This window comes from Cololabis saira, chromosome 20, assembly GCF_033807715.1.
Source record: "Cololabis saira isolate AMF1-May2022 chromosome 20, fColSai1.1, whole genome shotgun sequence".
NCBI classification, from domain to species: domain Eukaryota; kingdom Metazoa; phylum Chordata; class Actinopteri; order Beloniformes; family Belonidae; genus Cololabis; species Cololabis saira.
In genome coordinates this window covers 30,049,031-30,062,223 of record NC_084606.1, presented here as the reverse complement: position 1 = coordinate 30,062,223, position 13,193 = coordinate 30,049,031, and the positions used below count along the sequence as shown (strand labels likewise).

The following is a 13,193-nucleotide window of genomic DNA, read 5'->3' as shown; positions in this document are numbered from 1 at the left end:
TTATGTGTCTTTCTGATATTAAACTTCGATTTTGCAATTTATTGCACAATCATGTTAAAGCTTGCATATTCTTTGTGGACTCATTTAATACAACTTTTTGGAAAGATGATTTTAAAGACGCTTTTTAAGTTTTGACAGTAGCATAACAGATATGTTTTATTGCTGATGCGGGTTTGCTGATTTTTAAAATGCGCCAGATAACAGTCCATTTTGTACACAACTGAGGTGAAGCAATGCCTAGTAGTGCTAAAAGTGTTTCGTAAGGCTGATTTATGGTCCGCGTTACACCGACGCAGAGCCCTCGGCGTAGGGTATGCGGCACGCGCGCCCTACGCCGAGGGCTCTGCGTCGATTTAACGCGGAACCATAATTCATGTTTAACTACTCTCCAGTCCTGGTGTCATAAATGCTGGCATAATGAAAGGTATTTATCTACCAAGTTGGACATTACTGAAGGCCTAAGTGTGAAATGCACCACCCGCCACTGCTTGTACCACATCAGATAACTTTTCTAATGAAACAACTGTATTATTATGGGCATGATATTTGCTGGCCAAAGGAAATCAGTTTTGCGCCATATGGTGCATACTTTTAAATGAACTTTAAATGATGATGTCGGGACAGATTTGATCAAAATGAACGTAGAGTAACACTAATTAGCACCATAGGTCAACATAAGCTAAATTAACCAATCTAAAATAGAGAACTGTGATTGAAGAAAGGTGGGTGCGCTCCAGCCAGCACCGTGGCACTGCCCAGCTCATGGACCAAGGCTTCAAAAGCACTCAGAAAACATGAGTGATGTCACAGGCATATTTGGTCCAGTTTTTCTGGATGCAAACAGTTGGAAAATAATGGAAGACTAATGGTCAGGACATATCTCTACAAGGACATGAAATTAAAGTTGTCTAGTCTTTTAAATTTGGTCCAGGATGGTGGGAAATAACCCGGTTTCAGGCGCTCCTCTAGCTGGCCATCAAGCGGCTAGACTGCGCACGGCAGCCTTGATCTCAGCATCCCGCGGCTCTTCTCTCCCTCTCCCTCTGTCTCTCCATCTCTCTCTCTCCCTCCCTCTCCATCCCTCTCTATCTCTCTCCCTCCTCGAGCAGTGTGTGTACTCCTGCGCGCGTGTGCGCGTGCGTGTGCTGCTGGAAGCTGACAGCTCGCTGGAGCTGCGTTTCCAAAGGAGGAAAAAAAACAAAAAAGCTCAGCTCAGTTTTCTTTTTTCTTCCTTTTTTTCCCGCCCTCATTCTCTTTGACGACAGTGATAAAGAAAGCAGGTACAATCTGTCCATTCAATTTATCACGAGTTGTCTTTCTTTTTCCTTTTCCTTTTTTAATTCCTCTGGTCTTCACAGATGTTGTGCCAACACTTTTTGGGTGGTGTGGCGGGGGCGGGAGGGGGGTTGGACTCCGACTTCTAACGGAATTTCTTGTTGCTGTTTTTTTTTTTTGGTGTCTTCTCTCTTTTAGTTCAACCACGGGCCTGTTTTTGGAATAAGAGAAGCATTGCTGTTTTCTGACTTTGAGAGAAGAGAGAAGAGACTCCTCTGGAATTTCCTAAGGAATGTACACGGACGGCTCCGGTAAGTGTGCCCGGTGATACGCGCAAATGGATGAAAATGCATGCGTAATGAAGGGCGCATCGTTCATTTGTGCATTCTTTTTATTCTAATTACAGTTATCGGGGCTTTGCATTCTGCCGCCTGCGTGTAGGCTATAGTAAGTAGTACTTTTTCTGCATCTTCTGAAACACTGGCTGCCGCTGTAAGCAGCCCGTCATGCTTCTCACATGTGGAATTAAGTGTGCATTTCATGTATCCTGCAAGTTTAGTGCCGTGCATTGATGTGGATAGTTGGCCAGGGGCATATTTCTTTTTTGGCAGGGTTGTCAATTATGTCATCCACAATGACTGTCGGTCTTCTGCTTGTTGTTAAACTTCAGATGGCGGAGAAATTATTGTTGATTTTTTTTTTTTCTTTATTTCTTAAAAAAAAAAAAAAAAAAATCGCCATGCGTTATAATATTTTTGCGCAAAAAGAGGAGCTGTCTTTACCCCGCACGGGAGTCTGTCTTTCTGGCCAACATGCAGGGGATGCATAAGCACACACAAACAATGGGATATTGTGGGGGAGTGCGCTATTATGGGACACGGTGGGAAAGTTTGCTTAAATTGACTGCTTTGATAACTGAGGGATTGTTAGAAAGGTTTATCATGTAGTGAAATTGTGCATATGTCCAAGGGGGTCCAGACTCAGGTGATGTGGAAGGTGGGTGGGCTGTGACTCATTCAGATCACCTGCTTTACTCTTATCTGACAGGCTGTGATGCCTGATTTGACTGGTGATTGACAGCTGATCATGAGCAGCAGCATCTCAGTATATGTCCTTGTTTTTATGTTTTTATTTTCCCTCCCCCTCCATCACTGGTTGCTATATTTGGATGTCCTATAATTTATACAACCCCTTCTCTGCGTTAAAGAGCATTTGTCAGACTACCACTGACAAGTGATTCATATATAGCCAATTACCCGTGATTTGCAGTCAAACTTTTCGCCTGAGGAAAAAAAAAAAAAGGGAAAGTCTCCAAAAGCAAAATAATGAACTGAAAAGTTTGCGTGCCTCAGTATTTTGTAGCAAGCCAAGATGAGGAGAAGCGACTGCAAATGAGGGCAAGGACAGCTCACACAGCTAGACAGATGTGTCTTCCCTGGCCAGTGTAGAGTGACAGAAGGCTAAGTGAGCATGACCATGGAGGAGAGGTAATAGCATTAAGGTCTGCCAGTCACGAGGCATGCATGAGATAGGCTGCTGTTGCATTTGAAAAAGAATTAAATGGGGGAAACACTCAAAACAGGAAACCGTGACATGAGGGCACACTGTAAGTAGTTTTCAGGTATGAAAAATCCTGTTTTGTGACCTGTGGGCATCAGTAGAGAGGTCCTCTTTCTGAGTGGTAATTACTGGCTGGATTTAGCATTACGTCAGGGATATTATTCTGCGTTAGAGATTCGCTTATGATGACCTTAATGGACACTATTTCGCCTACCTACCATCTCTGAATGTGTACTTTGAATGAACAATCAATAAGTGAGTGTAATGCTGGCAAATCCAGCCAAATGCCAACGGGAAGTACACATCCAACAGACCATGATGAGATGTTTGAAGACTGTTCCGCTTTGGCATCTGGCAACTTATGTGTTGAAACAATTTAGATCCCAGGAATAGGTATGAAATATGTGAATACACTGTAAAGTTTTCACAGATCCCAGGTAAGAATGCCTCCTAACGTCACTGACCGTCCTCACTTCTCATTTTTTCAAGTTTTCTTTCATCCTCTCCCAAAGAGGAAAAAAAAACACAAAAAACTATTTTTTTGGACAGGATTTGAGTTGTGCTGAGAAGTTAGAAGCAAAGGGGATGGATGCTTGCTCACAGTTTCACAAGCTCCTCCTCAGTGACCCCAAGAACCACAGCCAGTTAGTAAGATGCATTTCTGCAAATCAGTCTCTCTCATTAATTATACCTTAACATATGTTCCTCTAGTGTGACCGTGTTGACAGCAAAACCACTTTCCCGCTGCCTGCAGCACCTCCCGTGAGAATATCAGGAGTAAGCTGTAATTATGGTTTATAAACTTCATTCAGGTGACATAATCAGGGCATGGATGACTGAGATGGCAAGAGTCTGTGAAAACATCTGCTAATAAATTTATTTCAACGTTGCAAATGTTTTTTTTTGTTTTTGTTTTTTTGGCTAACCTCTATAGATTTGTGTTTGTCAAATATCAAACAGTAACTGCGGGTGTGCGCGGTATTAAGAGGAGAGCAAACAACAAGAGAGCCGAGCTCACGGGGAAAAGGTAGGACCTGCACATCTTTAGAAAAGTAGTGGCTATATTATCACGGGTCTGTGCTGTGGAAAAAAACAACAACAAAAAAACACCTTGATTGCGGTCCAAGGCTCAGCAAGCCGAGTAGCCAACTCCCAGGGGTCGTTTCATAATGAGGATATGCAGTCAGATAATTAGATACACCTGGCACAGACGTTTTCAGTAAATTTTGATTCATCCCAAAATAAAATGCCTGCGCCTGCCAACATGAAAGCGGAAAAAACATATCCCGCTGTCACATCGCCTCCCTTCTCAGGGACTCAATGTTTTATTTATTTATCCACATCTTAATGCTCTTGGATGAGGCAGACTTCATTTTGTGCGAGTTGACGCATTCGCTTCCAAAGTTTATCATCTTGCAAAGTGAGCTGCTCACTCATCGGGGTGCCACCGGCCCTCCATGGACACAGTCTCTGAAACTGGTTTGTTCTGGTGCCTCTCTATATATATCGATTCCCTCGGCTGCCTGGCACAAGATACGGCTTATTCTGTTTCTGAGGCAGTGGTGTGACTAAATAATACCAGCTCTAAATAGATGTAAATGGAAATGAACATGTGTTGTAACCTTGGATGTACCTGGTCACGCGTGCGTACAGATGCGGATGGAGGATCATTCATCTTATCCCTTTCTGCTTTCTTGAGAATGTTTTATTCTTCAACAGAGACATGATGTATTGAAGATTTAATTTTGTGCATACATTTTACACTTTACATACATTTTGTGCATACAGCAAGCTGTGATGATGAATACCGCCCCTTTCAACACATAGACAGACTTACATATTCTCAAGCCAATGTGCACAAGCAGTCTTCAATATGGAGTATTTCTCTTAGCTGTAGATTTGATACCCCATGAAATGAAATCCTCTTACCTGTACTGTTCATTTATCAGCTTCATAGCTTTAGTCATAAATAAGATGCTCATTAAGTTGTTAAACAACATCTTTTGCCTCCTGCAGGAGACTTCAGTTCTAATAAGCTTGATGTATTTAATACAATAGGAAATTGATTCATAGGGGACGGCTGAACATATCTTTTTTCTTTTTAAGTTGAATTTGCTGAACTGGACGTGTCACTGAAAAATAATTGCTTTCCTCTTCTTAAGGATTTAATTGCACAATAGTTACAGTATCGGTGGTTTTTATCAACTTGAGAAAAATGTCATATTTTCTCGTCTCTCCACTGATACCACTGTTAGAAAAGCAGCAGGAAACACCAAACTGTGAACAAGTTTCCTTATAAAAGAAACTTGTGTCAAGCTAACAAGTATGCTGCATTAAAACAGCCGTTGAGGGCAGCAGTTGAAAAAAACTATATGTAATTATATGGAAAGTATAAGCTGCAGGTGCAGCTGTAATGCTTGTATTCACTATTCATGTTTGGATAGTATTATGATTTAGTATCTATTGATTCAAAAAGACAATCCTCCAGATTCCTCTGAACGTCAGGTCATCTATGGAAACTAACCCGCCGAGCCGGATGCGTGTGCGACTCTTAATGCGACGTTTCAGACATGTGTCGTATCGTGATATTCATAAGCTGCTAGGGTACATCTGAAAGTGGCTTAAATGTTGTTTGCATAATGTTACATACCTAAGTTAGAAAGAAAGTTCTGATAGTACAACACTTTTAAAAAAGGGTGCATTGCTTTGCAGATTAATTAAGCATCTGACTTTACTGTGACCTAAATCCTTAGTACGTGCTTCCTCCCAGTGGGTCAGGTGCTACAGCCTTATGATGACCTCTGGATGTGACATTGTAATACACTAGGTACTCTTTACTTTTATTTCTCCTTAGTCTAATTCCTCAGTTTCCTTTAAGTTTCTAAACTTAAAGAAAACGTACTATTCCCTTTTTTCAAAAGTTGATACAATTGGCTGAGTTTTTTTTTTTTTTAAATCATGTCTGACATGCTTTAGTCAAAATATCACAGCAACGTGGAACAACAGCTATCTTATCCATCCCAATTGACAGCTATTTTCATAACAGTACGTTTTAGGGGGTGGAGTGAAGTACCTGACTTAACTCCATCCCATCTTCCACGGCGTCGCAGCTTTGTGCTGTCCACTTTGGAGATGCAGCAAATTCAGCAGATGAAGGCAGAGAGGCTGGATTCTTTTACTCAGATCTGGGAATGTCACGTCAAAGTACCTCGTAAAACTGTTAACTGAATTACGTATTTTGAAACAATAAAAGTGAAATATGAAGTGAAAGAGATTCATTAGGTTGGAGTTTTTCATTTGATAGTCAGTCTAGACACCCAAATATAAATACTCTCAAGGACAAAATAAAAACATATTTTTCACAACAGATGCCGCTCTATTGTAGTAATTCTGGGGCTTAAACCTAACCAGACAATGCAGTAGGACTGGATCCGAATACTCAGATGTCCCAGTTGTCATTTGCGATGTGAACACCTGGATTTTTAATTATTTCTTTCTTGAATGCTGAATGTTGAACATTATCTGCAGTCGGGCTTCAAATAATTAGAGCTGTTTATCTAGATAGCATGTTGTCAGTCGCAGAGCCATACGGTCAAATGAGTTACACCACTGGGTCACCGTTACTGAAATGTTAACTGTACTATACATACACTTGTAACCTCATACAATTTTAACTGATGACGCACGAAATTCCAAATAAAACAATTTGATTTGGAAGTATCAAATTCCGCTGTTGGCGAGTGCTACTAGGTGTTTTGACCAGTGGAAAAAAGGCTAAAAACAGTAGTCTCACTAAAAAGATGACTCACCATCTCCTGCCAACCTATCTACTTATTGCCATCATACAAAACATTCAAAACACTGACAGGTAACGTAAGTAAAACTGCTCATCTTGCTATCATAAAATGTTCTGCCTGGAAAGATGACCTTCTCAACATTAGGTAGGTTATCATCATGCATTATCCGATCAGTGTATGTCCAATCGCAATTGTGATCTTAGTTCTCTTCCATCATTTGATCTGGAGCACATCTCTGCATGAGCGGCACTGCGAACAAGGTCACCTATTATTCATTGCATTTATGGTGATGCAGTTTGGGTATTTCAGCTATGTCTAGTTTAAATTGCTCCCATTTTCTAATACTGCTGGGTATTTATAAAGTGGCTTAATCTTCTCTACTGATAGAGGTGCATTCATATCTTGTCGTGTGAAAGAATTCTACAAATACTTAGAAGTACTTCTTACTTTTCAATTAAGTTGAATTAAAGATTTGTGATATACAAATATGCATTAACTGTAGAGCATATGTTGTGTTTACTTTAGAATTATTACAGGATTGTGTTTATATTCAGCAATAGGGGCTAGCTAATAATCTGATGTGCTTTCAAAAGAGAAAATGTCATCATAATCATACAACATGACCTTTTTGTAAGCCGAATGTACAGTACCATGGTTTGGTATTTTCTATCCATTCTTGCTATTGCTTCAAAATTCCTGTGCTGTCTGGCATGTTGTGAGTTTTCAGAGGGCACTGCTATGTTGTGTATTGACATTAGCGTCTACTGGGATATGGAGGCAAAGACAAAAACAGAAAAGAAGAATGGAGGCGAGCTGGAGCCAGGGTACTTTGCACAGTTCGATGCTGCTGCCTCTAACTGACATGAACAAGAGAAATCAATTAGACCTACTCGGTTGCTATCCAAGGGACTACCAGCATTGGTGAGAGTAGAGAGAATCAAACTGCTCGAAAAAAAACAACCGAAAAAACAAAACAAAAGAAAACAAAGAAGCATTGGAGGAACTCAAGCAGCAGTTTGTCGTATTCTTTGTCAACTCAGCTGCTACTGACCTCAAGATACCTTTCAATTTGTCTGTTCATCAGAGGTATGCTTATAATTCCAGACACTTCCCAATCTCCTTTTTAACACTGATCTGATGTAGATCCTTTTCCCTTTCTGTTTTATTTTCAAGTCAGTAATAAGAGAAAAGAAAAGCAGTTCCATATTTTGATTAACAACTTTCAACTGAATAACATTACCTTTGTAGACCATGACAGACACTGCATTTTTATTTTGTATAAAAGCAAAGATGTACAAAGTCAGATTTGTTATTTGTAACAGCTATAGAACTTGTATTCGGTGGCCAGTTTCAGCAGCCGAGCTTATTAGCAGAAATCAATCGGATGTTTCTAAATGAGCTACAACAATAGTATTACTTGAGCTTCTCCTGTGCTTGGTTGTATGCACTCCCACAAGCCCTGATATCGCAAATCGGTGGGAGGTATATGGGTAGCCAGTGAACACGTCCTAATGATTTTTGAATTGGGCTTTGGGCTGGTACCTCACATAAAAACCATCTTTCCTGAGGAAGTCCTAGTGTTGGTGGCGGAGTAGTTATTAAAAGAGTGAGGCCACGAATACAAATGACCAAAATGGGCCTTCTTAAGGACCATTCATACTTCTCATTTGAAGCAGATATAGAGACGAGCTCCATCCTGCGTTGATTTTGTCCATCTTTGGGTTTGTAGCCTCAATGCTTAGTATACAATGGAAAAAAAAAAGCAATACCATCTGGAAGTTGTGGGGGCAGTATTGAGCACAGTGAGTCAATCATTAACCAGATATGAGAAACGGAAGGAAAAAGAAGCCACTCATCCGTTCTCACAGGTGTTTTGTACAGTCCTCTCAACCTGATGAGGTGGGCGTCACTACGAAGCTTCATACAACCAAATATATTATTTTCATATAAACATGAGAAAAGGTTTTTACCGAAATTAACAGCAAAAGACTCATCTACAGTTGCTGTTTGTGTTGTTGTTTAGCGACATCCACCAGGGGGCAGTGATGAGTCAATGACTGCGTTTACATGCAGTCAATAACCCTTTTAAAACCGGAATATTAGCAATAACCCGGTTTTGCACGGCCATGTAAACACCAATAACTCATTTGAATAACCGGAATTTGCTCATATTCCGGTTTTTAAAAACACGAATATTACCCCTGGGTTACTCCTTTTCTAACCCGAATGGGAAGGAATTTGTTTTTCTGCGCATGCTCTTTTCGCAAGGAATCTTGCTCTTTTGAGTCCAGGAAGTTCTTATAAACATAGTGAAACGCAAGACCAGGAGGAGACTAATCACTTCATAAATGTAATGAAAGATATGAACATTTTGTCATTTGTAGACGGTAGAAAGTACCGGGATAGACAGATTTACAAAAAGGTGAGCGAAAAGTTGCGCGAAGCAGCATTTGTATGAACGCCAGACCAGATCAAGCACCGCTGGAAGACGCTGAAAAAGGCGAACTACAGGGCCGAGAAACAAAACGGTACCAGCGGTTCCGATTATCCGGTTGTTGTTTTGAATTTGGATACAGGAAGAAGAAGCGGAAATGATGGGAATTGCGTCATCATGTTCTCCGCGCGTCGCTGGTTTGATCCAGATATCCCAAATGATTAATTACCATGTATACAGGGATAACCCTGTTTGCTCACGCATGTAAACGGAATATTGCGAATGTTTCAGTAACCAGAATATTGACTGTGGCAGGGTGCGTGCCACGGGGGCCCGCCCGAAGGATGGAGAGACATGGAGTTCAGTGCAGACCCTCTTTTATTTATCAAACACCCAGACCACCCACCCACAGTGCAGAAGCACCCAGCATGACAGCAGCTCCTCCGACCCTTCTCTGCTCTCCAGCGCTGCGTTATAAAGGCAGGCCGGGTGGAGGCGTGGCAGCCACTCAGGTGGATGGGACACAGGTGCGTGTCCCGTCAACCTTTCCACCCGGCCACATTGACCTTAACCCGAATTTTGACTGCATGTAAACCTTGTCAATCACTGACACTACCAAATGCAGATGATGGAAGGGACAGCAACAGTAAAAATGTATAGAATAGATGGATGTACAAATGTACGAAAGTGAAAGATAAATGGACCTCTAGGTGAGGAACCCAATCATCTGGTATGTGCCTGGTCTGGATGCTTGCTAGATGTCTGCCTTGGGAGGGGGTGTTTGTGATGTTCCTCTGGAAGGAGGGAATGGGGTACATTAAGTATTTATTGGACAGATTATATCTCTGTTGGCTTGAGAATGCCTCAGTATCTTCCCAGTAAAGCTACAGGAGGTGGTTGGGGAAAGGCAGATCTGGAACAGCTCTCCTCTGGCTGTTGTCCTTGTGACCCAGTTCCAGATAGGCACCAGAACATAAATGACTAAATGAAGGAAGTTGTAGCAAAACAGGACTTTCTCTTCTGTTTCATTAAGATTTAATTTTTCCAAACTTCATATCAGTTAGGAAGGAATCTATCTCTATTGTGCCATTGCATTTCACGGGAAAGAATATTCTCATTTTAACGTGAAAGTATGCTGTGTCCTAGTCGTTGATCAAAGATCTTTTGATTTCAACTTCCAAATTTAACAAAGCAAAATTTAACTACCTTTATATATGTGATAGAGGAGAAAGAGGTAGAGGTGATTGAAAGGGACAAGGCAATCAGCCTGGCGTGCATATTTTGTCGTATAAAGCTGAGCTCTGCACTGTAAATACAGATAACAGGCTGAGTGTGCACAGTGTGATTTTTCGCAGGACCCCGAGGTCTCATTGCCTTTGAAAAGATGACAGTTTTTGATCAAGCTCTACATTAAACAGTAAAATCAAATCCACGACGGGCTCAGCAGGCATGAGGCTACACAGAGTTAATCTGTACATATAGGTGGATGTGGACTCCCTCCTCAAGGTTTGATAGAAGTCTTTTGCATGTTAAAATATTTCACCCCCTTTCTTTTGACGAATGTCTGCCAGTTACTTAGCAGAGGGGAAATTCAGTTGGACAAAGATGGCCACCCAGATAGCAACATATCAATCAATGTTGAAATATGTTTAGGTAGAAACATTGAATCCATGCTGAAGCCTGGTCGGCGACAGAGTACGTTGATTCAACATTGATTAGATGTTGGCATTAGAATTGGATGATTGTTTGATGCTTGACTCACTATCAATCGTCGACCTTAACCAAAAATCAACCTTTTTAACTATAATTCAAAATTTAATCAACACTTTTTGCTATCTGGGGTCTCATGGAGTCTTTAAATAAGGTCCATTTGTATAAAGTCTGTGATGTTATAGACCCAGATGGATTACATGACAAAAAATCCACTTTATGTATTTATTTTTGTCTGTTTAACTATTCATGAAAAATAACATAACATGGTTAAATTGTAAGACTGAAAAGGGCGAAAAAAAAGATGATTATGTATTGCCAAAGTGATGGACACTTCAGCTGCACAATCTATGAAAGCTGTGTTTTCTCTACAATTCTCTGCACAGTTATCTCAGCCCCTTGACAGAGCACACAAGTAAACACGGCACCCCCACCTTCCGCTCAGCCCTGCCGTAGTTTGGGCTGTGGGTGCTCGGCAGATCCCTTGCCATCATGAGAGAATAACAATGAGGGTTTTGGGAGGGATCAGTTCCCCAGCACAGACCCATACCGGGTAGGGCTTTAGGTAAGATCCTGGAGTCAGGCGCTCTCTGCCAGTTTAAGAGGACAAACAAATGGTACCGAAAGTACGGACTTGCCAGGCGGGTGGGGGATTGCATCTTCTACTTCATCCCCCCTTCATACACAAACATCCCCCTTCTGTTCATAGACAAGCCTGGTTATATGCCGTGGATTGTGATATCAGGGTGTGTGTGTGTCCATGCAAGTGTATGTGTGTTTCCATGCAATTTGAAGGCTCTGAATCACAGTAACCCACTTTGAAGCCACCACATGCCCTTACCATGCTCTCCCTCACTTTGTCTCCCTCTTCGTAAGAAGGGTGCGATCTGTCAAAATCTATTCTTTTTTTTTTTTTCTTTATTTTATTTATTCCTGGTTAGCTTGTCAGCTTTTTGTTTTGGGTGGTCTACCACAGACATTCATTCAGCTCTGACACCCCAGCGGCTCTGTAAATGTCAAAAGTGGAGGCTGGTGTGTTTTTAGGTGATACAAGTTGCATTTTTATCGGCAGCTTCTGTTTTCCACTTCAACATGCAAAACGTTTTATGATGTGACTCAAATCACTTTCAAACATCATGATTATCTTTATCAAAGTGTTATAAGTACATTTGGATAACCATAAAGTATTTTTCCTGCAGAATTGAGCTGTGTAAAAAGCCAACTGGGCACTATTACTGTAATCTTGCGTAGTGCCAGACACACTGAGAAGTGATTAGTGAAATGGACTAACTCACACATAGGCTCATTACATACAACCATGAACTGATGAGATAAGCTATACATTGCCTTAGATGTTATTTTAAGTAAAAGCGGCTTGTGCATCACGTGTGCATCTAGATTACACAAGCTTAAGTCATCTTGTTCAAAGTTAAGCCTGGACACAAAAAGGGCAGTTCCTCAATCATTTCAGTCCCTTGACGATACAGGAAGACATATTACACGTAGTGTCTTCTGACACATAGTAGGCCATAGCAAGGTTTCCCTTTACTTCTTCCACAGAAATACACTGCTGATAACATTAGGAGCCACTGAGTCTGGAGTGGGGTGGGGTGGGGGGGATCAATGTATCGTGAAAATTTAATTTGACCCAAAGAGCCTTTAGGCAAAGTGCAATTTGAAAATACATCTTTTATTTTCCCCAGGGTGTCTGATAGATGCTGGCAGGAGCTGAACAGTGGATTAAAACAATAACAGAGAAAAAAAAAGTATATGTATGCCATGAACAAAAGGGAAACACCCTCCTCTTGCCCTTAATGTGCCCCCCTCCCTTTGACTGTCTTATTTGGTTAGGGCCAAACGCCCCTTATCGGATCATATCAAAGGTCAGAGACCTCCTGTAGACAAATCAATGTCCCTGTCTGAAGAGATGGAGAGGGAGCATGGATCGAGGGAGAGTTGATACATCTAGTGGGTCTACTGAAAGTGGGTGCGGAGGAAGAAGCCGAGGTAAGAAAAATGACGGCATCTGCTGCTCGGAGAGAAGTGGGCAGGGAAGTGAGATTGAACTGTTGACTTGGGGAATGTAATGAAAAAAACGCTGGAGATTATTCTGTGCAAGACAAATGCAATTATGTGAGAAGATCTAGTGTATTATAATGTATTTACAAGACAAACAGTATAATCAATACTGCACACTACTCAGAATAAGAGCTGTATGATTTTGGAAAATAATCTAATTGCAATTTTTCCCCCCAATATTATGATTTAATATGCATTTTTTTCCTTTTTTAAATTAAACCTAATAGATGATTTTAATACTAACACAATATCTTATACAATTAGTATAACATGTTCTTCCCATAGACTCGGCATCTTTCTTTCAAGTCTTGCATCTTTTAATTTAGTCAGTAAATACA

The 13,193-nt window shown here is 41.0% G+C and overlaps 1 protein-coding gene across 11 annotated transcripts in view; it reads left to right on the top strand.

Moving 5' to 3' along the window:
- Nucleotides 1-1,157: 1,157 nt before the first annotated feature.
- The window catches only part of LOC133419940 (receptor-type tyrosine-protein phosphatase delta-like), a 441,109-nt gene continuing 429,073 nt past the window's right edge, over nt 1,158-13,193 (top strand). For all 11 annotated transcript variants that reach the window (XM_061709430.1, XM_061709428.1, XM_061709424.1 and 8 more), the window contains exons 1-3: nt 1,158-1,280; nt 1,474-1,586; nt 1,682-1,722. The gene's annotated coding sequence lies outside the window, so the exon portion shown is untranslated. The remainder of the gene's footprint in view (nt 1,281-1,473; nt 1,587-1,681; nt 1,723-13,193) is intronic.